Source organism: Sceloporus occidentalis, unplaced genomic scaffold (genome assembly GCF_023333645.1).
Source record: "Sceloporus occidentalis isolate IW3139 unplaced genomic scaffold, rSceOcc1.0.p SCAF_2, whole genome shotgun sequence".
NCBI lineage: Eukaryota > Metazoa > Chordata > Lepidosauria > Squamata > Phrynosomatidae > Sceloporus > Sceloporus occidentalis.
This window is the reverse complement of record NW_028316982.1, coordinates 19,775,305-19,788,874: the sequence shown is the minus strand read 5'-3', so window position 1 is coordinate 19,788,874 and position 13,570 is coordinate 19,775,305. Positions and strand designations below refer to the sequence as shown.

Here is a 13,570-nt window from a genome sequence, read left to right as displayed (position 1 = left end):
TTAGGCCCTTTTGGGCCCTTTTGGACTTCATTTTTTTATATTTACAAGGTGCTTAGATCTGAAGGTTCCAGTGTATAACAATAAAGCATATAATATGTTTTCCATGCTATAGAAAGTGGGTTGACTACACTGGGAAGCTTGCAGCATGAAACCTGGAAAGTTGTCAACATGCATTTAACAATAAAAAGTTGATGGAGTATGTTGAATTTCTGAGAGAAGGCTGTTCCACAAAGGGGGTGCTACCACATTAAATGTCAAGCTATGAACAATTGTGGAACACAGCTTAAAATAATGTGGCATCACCATGAGGGTGTCTTCAAATGGCTGTGAGGACTGAATGCATCTATAAGGAAGAAGAAAATATCTCTGGTAAGTAGATCCCAAAGTTGTTTAGGGTTTCAGCAATGAACATGACTTCAGCTTCTACTTCATATGTTGTACCTGTATCAATGTATATCAGAAATTCATGAATTAACAAAACAGACATGTTATATTAAAAGCTATTTTGACATTATGAGAGAAGCATGAGCAGCAGAATGCTCACAGTAGCAGTCCTCTCTACTATCATTCCTAAGGAAAAAAGGACCATAAGGCCCAGTAGAGCAGCCTTTACAAACTGATATCCACCTGATGCATTGGACTAGTAGTTGTGTACCTTCAAGTAGCTCCCAGTTTATGGCAGTCCTAAAGTAACCCTATCCTGGGATCTGTTGAGCTAGGGTTTTCCATTTCCTTCCTCCAAGGCTGAGAAAGAATGACTTGCCCAAGGTCACCCAGTAGATTTCTATGGCTGAGTGGGGATACAAACCTTGGACTCCTGGTATCTTAGTCCAACACTGTTGGAGTACAGCTCTTATAATCGCTGGCCCAGGATATCCACTGAAGAGGAATTTAATCCCTACTGTTTGAGACTAGGAGACAGCACTATAGGACATCTGGTGGGAGAAGATTATAGAAGTTGCCACCTGATGTAGAGCTTGGGGGATTACTTTTAAGATGAAGAGTTATAATGACATGCTGAAGTTATACACAACTGAACATTGGTAGCATGATGCTCTGGGTCCCAGAACATCATTCAGCTCATTAGGCTATTCCTTCATCTTAAAAATAATTTCCCAACCTATCTGGAAGGGAGCTGAATGGGGAATTCTTTTTTAAAAAATCTCTGTCACCCAAGATATTATGACACTCCTCTCCCTATGGTACACTTGCTCCAGCAAGAAGGAAAGAAAAGAAAGCACCTTTCCCATTGTATATTCTCTCTAGAAACATTCCTTCCCCAGTACAGCAGAAAATCCTCAGGCTTGTATTTTTCTCTCCCTTGCATTGGCAAAAGGAACCTACCAGGGACTCAAACCAAAGATCAAAGAGGGCACATATCATTCCCTCATCTGATGGTTGCACCAAGGAACTGTTTTTAGCACAGATGTTCTTTTTTGTCTGTATTCACACTTCAGTTTAGAGTCACAGATTTTTGAATCAAGCCATTTAAACCTGTAGAAGTATACATAGGTTTATCACAGGAGGAGAGGTGGTCAAGCTGGGCATGAGAATAGCATCTGCTACAGAGGAAAGCTCAGTATGCACTGCCTGCCATAGGAGTCCAAAACCTTGACTGGGAATGAAGAACATCGGGCTCCATTCAACTGCTTTTCCTCTTTTCCTCTTCTGAAATAGCCAATATTGACATAGCTTATGAAGCTGATATAAAGTCTTGCTCGATATGAGACTGAAAACTTCAGCACCTTGGACAGCATCCCTGTATCTTAATCCACTTTAGCATACTAGATTGCTGAGAGCCTGGCTCAAACCCAGAGGCTGGCACATGTATGCATATTTTAAATTAATAGTATATCTTTCCACCTAATCGACCACATGTTCTCTCCCAATAAGAGATAGAGAGAGATAGATAGATAGATATATATATATAGAGAGAGAGCACCCTGGACATTTGCTGCTGACCTTGTTTGCTTGGGATTGCTGTTGGTATTTAAATTACAGTCTCTATATCCTTTTTTTTTTTCAGGCTTTCCCCATGAGACAAACTTGCCGGGTGACTGAATCCTGGGCTATACGCAAGAAGAGATTTATTTAATATCACTTGTCAGTATTGTCCTCTCTCTCTCTCTCTCTCTCTCTCTCTCTCTCTTTGTATTATTATTTCTGCATATGGCCATATTGTTTATGTTTGGTCATTTTCTTTCTTTTTATTTTGCAGGTATTTTGTTGCTATTCTGTCACTGTATTATTTATTTGTAACAGCTGTGCTTGAGACATGTTTGTTCTTGTGGAAGTAATAGGGGAGGGTCTCATATCTTTAGGACATAGGGTTGTCCTTAGAATTATTGTGTATTCATTACAATCTGAAGAAGAACTTGGGATCAAAATGGAGGTTACCCAGAAGTCTATCTATTAATGTTGTAACTTGTTACAATTGTCTCTGTTGTATGCCTTCAAGCCATTTTCAAGAGAGAGATGTCTTAATAGGCCTTCTGTGCAAGGGGTATTCTCCCTAAACAGTGACATCCAACATGAAGTCCCAGAGTCTAAGACCACTGGCCATGGTAGTCGAGGCTTCTGATTGCTAAGACCAACAAATATAGAAATCAGAGGTTGGGAACTACTATCTTTTTTGACTGTTCATGACGCCAACATTACAAACCTTTAATCATCAAATTAAGACATTTTTTATTTGTCTGCTGTAGACATTTCAAACTGATTTTATTGTCTATGTCTGCAGTTTTATGGGAGATTTGCCTCACAGTTTTCTGTTACATTAAAGATGACAATATGTTGCTTTTATTGTACTACATTTTTATTTCTGTACTTTGCTCTAGAATCCATTAGAATAAAGGGCAGTCCATACATTTTTTAAAACAAATAAATAAATACAGACACTGTAAAGTCTTCATAGAATCATAGAATTACAGATTTGGAAGAGATGACAAGGGCCATCCAGTCCAACCCCCTGCCATGCAGGAATACAGAATCAAAGCACCCCCAACAGATGGCCATACAGCTCCTGTTTAATGACCTCCAAAGAAGGAGACTCCACAACACTCCAAGGAAGCATGTTCCATTGTTGAACAGCTCTTACTATCAGGAAGTTCTTCCTAATGTTGAGCTGGAATCTCTTTTCCTGTAGTTTGCATCCCTTGCTCCAGTCCTAATCTCTGGAGCAGCAGTAAACAAGCTTGCTCCATCCTCTATATGACATCGTTTGAAATGGCTTTCATCTTAACCTTTTCTTCTTCAGGCTAAACATACCCAGCTCCCTAATCCCAGCCCGCATAGGGCATGGTTTCCAGATCTTTTATCATTTTGGTAGAAAAGAGAGTGATGCTGGGAAAGAGAGATGGCAGTAGTAAAAGGGGAACACTGCATTACAGATGGATAGACTCCCTCAAAGAAGCCACAGCCCTGAGCTTGCAAAATCTGAGCAGGATGACTTGGACGTCTCTTATTCATAGGATCATCGTAAGTGAAAGTTAAAGGCAGTTAGCTACCAGAAGTAGTTTTGGTTTCTGCACGTTACTCTACCAACATGTATTTGTTTCAAGAATTTCAACATTTGCCTGGTGATATCTTTGAAGACAATAATATTCTAAAGTATGTGATGATAGTTTTCTAGATCAACTTTAGCAATCTAAGAAGCTGTTTTATGCTAGATTAGGACACGGATCCTTCTAGCCCCATACCATCTAAACTGGTAGTAGCTCTGCAGGGTTTCAAGTTGGAGATGCCAGGGACTGAAATTGGGACCTTCTGTGTACAAAGCAACGAAGCAGTGGTATTCTGCTGCTGAGCTATAGCTCTTCCCTTAAAAGAGGAGAAAACCTATGGCCACCTTGTGCCTCCAGTTAATGCTATGTGAACTGCTGAGAATTATATTGTAGATAGGCAATGAAAGTATGGAGCACAGGAGAATGAAAGCTAAAATGAGAAGCCCCCTCCAAATCATTTTAAGAAGAAGCATGAAAACACCCAGGACATGCAACTGCACTCCTCAGGTTTGCCAACTTTGCAGAAGAGAACTTCAGCTGTGAATAAGAATACATAAAGTTCAATTGTCTTTCCTATGGCTTGAAGAGGGACCAGGGCTTTTTATTTCACTACATATATTAACCAGTCCATTTATGCAGATTGTTTGTATTGTCACCAAAGTCTTGCCTGTTTGACTGCTATTGTGGCAATTTTCACCACTTATAATTTGTTGCATTTTCATTCCCAGTAGTTCTGCTCTTTCTCTGGGCTGGACAAGGATGATTTATCATCATCTGCTTACCAGTGCAATGAAATCCTTCTAGCCTCCAAGGGACTGTAAAAAGACTGCTGTTACAACCATAATCCTCTTGTACCTTATGCATTTCCATTCCCTGTGTAACCCCAGCATGGCTATAATAATTTGCCAACTGAAATCCCCTCCCAGCCCACCTTTAGAGCCAGCCGCCACACCGAGCAAAGGAGGTCTGTTCAACTATCAATCAGGGCACAAGGAGGATGATAATTCCAGCCCCCTTCTGCCATTGAGCAAGGCTGAAATGAGGAATTGCAACAGGGTAGCGCCTTCTGATTGGCACAGCCTTGCTTAATATGGCTGCTGGCTCTTTAGGTGGGTTGGTGGGACATTTATGATTGTGGCAATAGTGCCATCATTGTGACTATGTAGGTTTACTGACTACTGAGCAGCTAGGGATCCATAACTCTAGGTTATGAATCTGTAACTGCAATACAGAATGCCAGCCATAAACTACAACCGGAAGAGAACATAATACAATGGTGTAAGCAGGCATACAATGATGAAACTCCATAAAACCACAAAAAATGGCTCTGTATTTACCAGGGTTCTAAGCAAAAACAGGTAAATAAATGTAGATTTAGGAAAAGAAGAGTCATCCACATCACAGAAGCAACATTACAAAACATCACAGAAATCCAAAAGCAAAGCTAAAACATGCCACAATGAGAGGTGCCATGAACATATAATAGGAAAGCCTTGTATGTCAAAAGAAGTGCTTTGTCTACTAAATTCAAGGAAAGGAATTGATAATATGGAGTTGTCATCTGTTAAACAAAACACAAGACTGAAAATCCCTGCTGTGTCAGACCAAAGGTCCGTTGTTTCGGTATTTTGTGTCCACCAGCAGCTAGCCAAATGTCTCTAGGAAGGTGAAAAGCAGGGCATAAATCATCACCTCTCCCTAAAGTTTGGCTCCAGTGCCTACTCTGTAGATGCTAAAGTTTATAGGTATTTTGTCATTAAACCTTGAGGCTTAGCCTAGGTTTTATGTCTACTAACCACTGATTATATATATATCTCTTCATTTGTTTAATCCTTTTAAAAAGACCAACTCAGCTAATTACCATTATTAGATCAGAGGGAATGAATCCCATAAATTAGTGATATGCGAAACCACATAGTTTCTATATGAGAACACAATTTATGCTTTTATCTCACCACTAAAGAGTGGATCTATCCCATTGCAGATTCTACTATTAGATGGACTAGGTTGGTTGCCAGAGTGCCATAGGGAAGAAGCAAAATGTTAGTTATTTACTTTGTTATTACTGCATTTTTTCTGCCACAGATGGAGAGAGATGCTTGTGAGATTTACTGGCTTTTGTGCTTGCTCTGTAGACTATGTACCTAGAAATGTTGTATGGGGCAGGAGTGTGTGCCATTGGATACTTCACCACAGGTATCAAAATGTCTTGGACTGGCCCTCCCTGTACTTCACTTTTGACAGAATTACAGAATCATAGAGTTGAAAAAGACCACAAGGGCTATCAAATCTAACCCTTTGCCATGCAGGAATACAGAATCAAAGCACCCCCCATCAGATGGCCATCCAGCTTCTAATGATCTCCACAGAAGGAGACTCTACCACACTCCAAGGGAGCATGTTCCACTGTTGAACAGCTCTTACTATCAGGAAGTTCCTCCTAATGTTGAGGTGGAATCTCTTTTCCTGTAGTTTGCATCCATTGTTCTGGGTCCTAGTCTCTGGAGCAGCAGAAAACAAGCTTGCGCCATCCTCAATGTGACATCCTTTCAAATATTTAAAAGGGACTGTAATATCACCTCTTAACCTTCTCTTCTCCAGTCTAAACATACCCAGTTCCCTACGTCAGTCTTTATAGGTCATGGTTTCCTGGATCTATTCCAAAAGTATGAATGAAAACACTTTCTTTTTGGTCACTGAGTGTACCTCTTTGAGTATTGGAGTGACAATCAGTAAAAGTAATTTCGCACATTAAATGGAAGCAAAGTGAATGTACAATTGAGCATACATTCACAGAGTGCTGCAGGCCAAGGCCAAGTCCTTGTGCCCATGGCTGCATAATGCACAGATGTGTGAACACATATTGTTGCATTCATATTTCATGTTGTTACATCTACTCATAAAACCCTCTGTGGATATAACTTCATCATGCAATGTCCAGCAGCCTATTGGTGAGTCTCAGTTACACTAGGCCGATTGAATACATTGTTGAATGGCAAATCAACACACAGGTAAATGGCAAGTCAACACATAGGGAAATGCTCTTGATTCAATGGGTCTACTTTAATTAAGGCAAAGAGCATGATTTAGTCCAATGGAGCTGGTCTAGAAAGATGCTTCTGTCCCATCAGAAACTGCATTCCTGAGAGGCGTTGTTCAGAGAAGCTGTTACTTCATCCACCCTCAGCAGCCCTATCACAGGAGATGCTTTACCTGGTCACCTCTCCCATGACACACTGCTCCAAAAGGAATCAGTGGGAGATTTAGGAGTCAGGAGAATGATTTCTATAGGAAAGATCTGATGAGAGATAGTACACACGTATATACTACTCTACACAGCAGTGAAGTAAACCTTGGACTATTTTAGTTTTTTCTCCACTACTTGGGAAAATAAATAGTAGAATCACAGAGTTGGAAGGGGCTACAAAGACTATCTAGTCTAACCCCCTGCCATGCAGGAATACAGTGCTCCTTCACAGTATTCTCCCTGTATTCAAATGACGTAAACATTGAGGGGGAATTACTATGCAGAGAAAAACATGCTTATTTTTGTGCAAAAAAAAATATCTCTGAAGAATACAAGTTTTGTGTACAGGAAGCAGTGTTTTCTGTGCAGAGACTCAATTTTCTGAACTAAAAACAGGATTTGTGCACACACAAAAACCCATGGGCTCCACAGAATAATTCTTCCACAGTGTTTTGGGACACCAAATACCAGGAGGTAGCTGTACAAAATTCTCACTGGTCTATCATTCTTCCCATCAGGTTTTCCCAACCAGTAGGAGACCCATTTTTCAACGTAGGAATGAATCCATATTACTATTCTTTCCATTCCTGCCACACAGAGGAGAGCCCATGGGAATGTACCTCAGAGCAACAAGCCTCAACCCACTTATTCTGTACCCATTTTAAGACAACTATGTTGGCATAAACAACATGAGGCTTATGTGTCTAGCAGCATTACCATTTTTTTAAAAAAGCTTTCTTGGACAAAAATGACTTTTTTACCACTACTATTGTCGTTTTTGTTGTTATCATCCTCATCCTCATCTTTATACCCAAGATTCAGTAGCCCATTTCCCTCAAAAGGTCCTCCCATTACTTCACCAACACCAATTTACAATAATAGACTTGCTCTTTTTTGACATCCAGCCTAGAAACTGATCATTCAGTTTCTAGAAGAGAGATTTAACGCATCATCATGATAGATATCTTGCAACCTTCACTCCCTTGCTTGTGTTTTTTTCTCTCCTCTTCCTCAGTATATTAGAGATCGTTCCATCATTTCTTTCATCTATTTTCATTTGCTCCTGTATCCCTTGCATTGCTTTCTCATTGCGTTTCATAACCTGACACAAAGAAGGGTTATGTTCCTTCTTGTTGTTTTCAACAAGGGTGGGGGCAGACACAGCCACCGCTGCGATTTCAGTGAGATCCACTTGTGTTTATCCATTCACTCCACTGTCTCTTTCACTCTCAGTTTCTATTAATCCTTAGCTCATCAGTCTTAAATCCCTCAATGCCCTCTGCTCTCTCTTCCATGTAGGCGGCTGGAACTTTAAAAAACAAGATAACCCAACAACAGCTATAAAGTGACCTATAGCTCCTTCCCTGAGACTGGCCGAGCTGAGAGGCTCAGAGTAGCCCTCAAAGCTCTTACCTTGTGGACATCTTACCTTGTGGACATAAAGGAGCATCTCTGTGCCTGTTAATACATGAACTGAGTGGTTGCAGGAGGCAGATCTCTTAAGTGAATTCCTGTCCACATGGACCATCATTTCCCAGAGGTGGGAAGCACCACTGAAATGCTCATCCACCCTGCCTTTTCTGCTGACAGCGTATTATTATCAGCTGCTCTCACAAACATCCAAGGCAGTGTTTATGAAATCATCAAAGCTGATCTGCTTGTGTAATAATAATAATAAAACAAATACACCAGCTGAAAGGGAACTAGTGTGACTGACCGAATCGTCAATTGGGTGGCTCCTGCTTTGGGATCATGTTCAAACCCTCTTGCTAAGGATCTTACTCGATAGCCTTAGGCAAGGCCTCTTGTTTGAGTCTCATCCTTCTCTCTGCAACATGGGTCTAAAGGAAATGGCCTACCTCACAAAGTCATTGTGAGGGATGGTAGAAAGGTAGCAAATGTGTGAAGTGGCCCGAACAGCCTGGAAAACCTTGCATACATAAATCCTGCATGTTACTACTGTGGAGGAGGAGAGAGAAGAGGAAGAAGAGGAGGAGGAGAGGGAAAGCAAAGAAAACACACACCCCATCAATGTTCCTCTTCCCGTGGGTGGAGTTGGACATGCATATTGATTTCTTTAAAAGAGCCAGAGTGGTGTAGTGGTTTGAGCATTGGACTAGGGCTCTGGAGATCAGGGTTCAAATCCCTGCTTGGCCTGCTTGGCCATGAAAACCCAAGTCACAGTCTCTCAGCCTCAGGGGATGGCAGTGGCAAACCCGCTCTGAAGAAACATGCCAAGAAAGCCCCATGTCTGGAAACCTTCAAGTCTGAAATGCTTAGGTACACAATACACTGTACACAATACATTGTACACAATACATTGACTGCTATATTGTGCAGCCCTTCTATTAAGAGAGGATGAGACTTTTCCTAATACCTGTTTTGAAAAAGGTGACGTGTGTGTGTGTGTGTGTGTGTGTGTATCTGTGTGTTCCTAGCCCTTTGTCCCTGTGAAGCCCCATCTCCCTAAGAAAGACTCTCAGAGACCCTCTTCCTGGGATCCACTTCCCAGGCCCCAAGGAAGGGAGGAGGAAGGAGTGGGGAAGGGAAGGTGCTGAAGCCGGTCCTTTGGGATTCCCTGTCCCTGGAAGCCCCTTCAGGAAGAAGGATAGGAGAGAAGGCACCAACACCCCCCTCCTTTCCTCCCAAATAAGCAGGGGCCTTGTGTCCCATGGAGGGCCTTCTTCGGGCTGCTGCTTTGAGAAATGGGCAAAGATCCCATGAACTGGGGGACAGGAGGAGAGGGGGAAAGAAGAAGACGGAGGAGGAGAAGAAGTAGAGAAGGAGGAGGAGGACAAGGTGAAGAAGAAGAAAAGGAGGAGGAGGAAAAGAAGAGAAGAAGAGAAGGAGAAGGAGAAGGAGAGAAGGAGGTAAAGAAGAAGAAGAAAAAGGAGAGGGTGAAGAGAAGGAGAGGAGGAGGAGGAGGAGGAGGAGGAGGAGGAGAGGGAGGGGGCACCCTCTTTTTTCCCGCCCCCTCCTCCCCCAAACATCCTGTCAAAGCTGGTGATGGGGGGAGGGGGATATGATGATGATGAGGAAGGTGTACATAACCATAACAACAACAACAACAACAACAACAACAACCATAATAAACTGCGGACCCACCGTTTGCCCGGTCCCGGGAAGCAGGTGCCAAGGGCTGGGGCCGGTGGTGATGCTGCGCTGTCCGGGGGATGCTGGCTCTGCCCCTGCCTCCTTGGCGGAGAGAGCCTGGGAGCAGGCAGCAGCAGCAGCAGAGCCTCCCTCCCTCCCTGGGCCTCCCTCCTCCTCCTCCTCCTCCTCCTCCTGCTGCTGCTGCTGCTGCTGCTGCTGCTGCTGCTGCCACTCAGGGCCCGGCTGGGAGGCTCCCTTGGAAGAGAGGCGGGCCAGGGACTCCTCACCTGGGGTCCAGCAGGGGCTGCAGCCGGGCGCAAGGGCTGAGGATGCTGGGCGGCAGAGAACTCTCTCTTCTTCCCTCCACTCCGCTTCTTGGGGGGGGGGGTGCTCCCTCCCTCCCTCCCTCTGCCTCCGCCACGTGACCCCAGATGGGAAACCCCCCATTGGTTCGCCTTGAGGAGAGGAGGCCTCCCCTCGCCCCCCACTGAGACCCCCAACTCAAGGAAATAGGATCTCCCCTCCCCTCCAATTTTGCCTTAGCCCAGGTGCTGCTGGGGGGGACCCCTGCCCCCTTTGGCAAAGGGAAGAGCCCCCTCCGGGGGGGCAGGGGTCCCCAAGGAGGATGCCCCCCCAGCAGCACCTGGGCTGAGGCAAAACTGGAGGGGAGGGGGTGCCAAAGAAATGTTCCTTCCAAGTACTATTGCGAAGGCAAAATTGGGCAGAAGGGAGGGGATCCCCAAGAAGTATTTTCTTTCTCCCCCCATTCCTCCCCCCCCCCCCTACCTTTGCCAATGGGAAATGGAGCAAGGGGTCCCAAGGGAATATCCCCCTCCTCCCAGGTACTCTAAACCATTGCAACAGTGGGGAGGGACCCCTAAAGAAATAATTTCTTTCTCCCCCCTCCCCCCCAACACTTTTGCCAATGGAAGATTGAGCAAAGGGTCCCAAAGGAATATCCCCCCCCTCCCTGCACCACGCAGGCACTTTTGCTAATGCAAAATTGGGCAGGAGGTCCCAAAGAAATACCTTCTTTCTCTCCTCACCCCCAGCACTTTTGTCAACACAAAATTGGTCTTTGTTGTTGGTGTTGTTGTTAACTGCCCTCAAGTCAAACTCAGTTAATAGCAATCCTGCAGATGAGACATCTCCAAAAAAACCCTCCTCTACCTTTCAGCTTAGGTCCTGTAAATCCATGCCAGAGAGCTCCTTAATAGAGCCCGTCCATCTAGCATGCAGCCTTCCTCTACTTCTACGCCCCTCAACCTCTCCTAGCATTATTGTCTTTTCCAATGAGCCATGCCTTCTCATGAGGTGGCCAAAGTATGACAGCCTCACTTTGATCAGCTTGGCTTCTAGGGGTATTTCAGGCTTGATCTGTTCAAGGACCCATTTGTTTGTCTTTTGGTATCCTCAGCCCTCTTCTCCAGCATCACATCCCAAATGAGTTGATTTTCTTCTTCTCCACTTTCTTCACTGTCCAGCTCTCACAGCCATACATAGTGATGGGGAATACCATGCACAAGATTGGGCAGGACGTTCCAAAGAAATATTAACTCCTCCTCCCTCTGCCAATGCAAAATTGGGGTTTGTTGTTGTTGTTGTTGTTGTTAACAGCCCTTGGATTGTCCTTGACTCAAGTCGACCTGTGGATGAGACATCTCCAAGTTTCCTTGTCCATGCTGCTTTGCTTAGCTCCTGCAGATTCATTCTTGTGGCCTCCTTAAGTGACTATCCATCTGACATGCAGTCTTCTTCTCTTTCAACTATCTTCAATCTTTCCTAGCATTATTGTCTTTTCTAATGATTCATTTTACTTCATGATGTGGCCAAAGTATGACAGCCTCAATTTGATCATCCTGGCTTCCACTAGGAGTTCAGGCTTGATCTGTTCAAGAACCTATTTGTTTATCTTTTTGACTGTGCACAGCACCCTTCTCCAGAATGAAGAATGCCATCTGCATTCCCAAAGAAACTGGAGGATTCGAAATAAGGGAGACCCAACCTGTACTACATAATATCTGGGTTTTCTCCCCCTTCCTGTCTCCAAGTTACAAGACGTTAGAGACAAGCTCAAAATGAAGTAAGCAGACCGTGTGGCCGCTGGGACTGGTTTTGTCTACACTGGCAGCTGGTCCCAGGACCTGTTACCTGATCCTTTTGAGCGGCAGGTGTGTGTTCTACCTGTGATTCCTCCCTCCCTAAATAAACATTGAGAATCCCTCATGATTAAACAGCACAATTTCCAACAGCACTTAATTTTCTTTCAGTATAAGAGCGCCAGAACGTACACTGGCCTCTTTGAAAGATGCCCTCTGTTTATGGGTATATATATATGAGCAGAACACAATGGAAGCCAACTGGCATTTGTCCAGCAGGCAGGAACTCCGGGGAGAGATCAAAGCCTGCAACCTTTTCCTTTTCCTCACAATGGCAGCTAGTTCTACTTCCAGGCAGACCTAGGAAAGCTTGTGTTACAGTTGCTTTCACTCAGTTTCAGAGGTGCTACAAATTCCTTTGCATGCTAATTTTCCAGACTAACATTACCATGTCACTGAATTCAACTCTAATGGCAGCTCCGGTTCAAGTTAACTCTGGTTAAACCTCTCAGCTCTCTCCTTATTCTTAAGTAAATCCCTGAATTATCCCAAGTTTGGGAATCTGCCTCCAATTTAACATGCATCTGCCTTGGTTTCTCATGAAGCTGAAAAGGAAGACATGTTTTCAGAGGGAACTCTGTGGCATCTGGGGAAAAGTTGATGGAGAAGATAGGCCCTGCACTCAGGTATCCCCATGTCAAGGGGCAGCCAGGGTCAGAGTTTAAACACTTAGGACATGGGCTGTCCAGCACATAGGCAAGGATTGCCTAGAGAGATGAACTCTTGGCACCTTTTACAGACCCTGGAAAATGGAAGTAAAGAATCGCTGTCTAATTTGCCTTCTAAATCTAAAACTCTAGTTGCTTTCTCCCCTGTGGCTACAGTATATGCAGCCATGTAGAAGATTTTATGTCATGTAGAAGATGGAGTGAGCTTGTTTGCTGTTGCTGTAGAGCAGGGGTAGGCAACCTACGGCCCGCGGGCCAGATGCGGCCCGGCAAGGCCTTGGGACTGGCCCCAGCCCGGTCCTGCCGCCGAATGCCGCTGGGGCCTTTGGGGGGCAATTGTCTATAGAAGCCTCAGAAATATGCATTTATATCAACATTTTTTAAAAAAAATCAGCAAATTTTTTTGTGTGTCCTCATTTTTTTAAAAAAAGTGTCTTCCATTTGAAAATTTTGTCCTACATTTGTCCTGGTTTATTTATTTATTTTTTAAAAAATTATTTATTTATTTTTTGGCTTCGGCCCCCCAGTTGTCTGAGGGACAGCAACCCGGCCCCCGGCTCAAAAAGGTTGCCTACCCCGGCTGTAGAGACTAGAGCACAAACCAATGAATTCAAATTACAAGAAAGAGAATCTAGCTAAACATTAGGAAGAATGTATTGACTATACAAACTGTTCAACCGTTGAATAGAGGGTGATGAATCTTCTTAGGAGGTTTTAAACAGATTGGCCATCTCTTCAGTGTTTTAGTGTCCTTTCACACTACACAATTATAGAGCTATGTTTCCACTTTAACTGCTATGGTTCCATCCTGTGGAATCCTGGGATTTGCAAGTTAGGGCGGGGTATTTAAAAATCTCAGCCAGAGAACTTTTGTTTAAGGTATAGTGAAATTGTCCTTAG

The 13,570-nt window shown here is 43.8% G+C and overlaps 1 protein-coding gene across 1 annotated transcript in view; it reads right to left on the bottom strand.

Annotated features, from left to right (window-relative positions):
* The window catches only part of SLC7A14 (solute carrier family 7 member 14), a 57,197-nt gene extending 47,250 nt beyond the window's left edge, over positions 1-9,947 (bottom strand). The window contains exon 1 of the mRNA XM_089508858.1: positions 9,856-9,947. The gene's annotated coding sequence lies outside the window, so the exon portion shown is untranslated. The remainder of the gene's footprint in view (positions 1-9,855) is intronic.
* Positions 9,948-13,570: the final 3,623 nt, after the last annotated feature.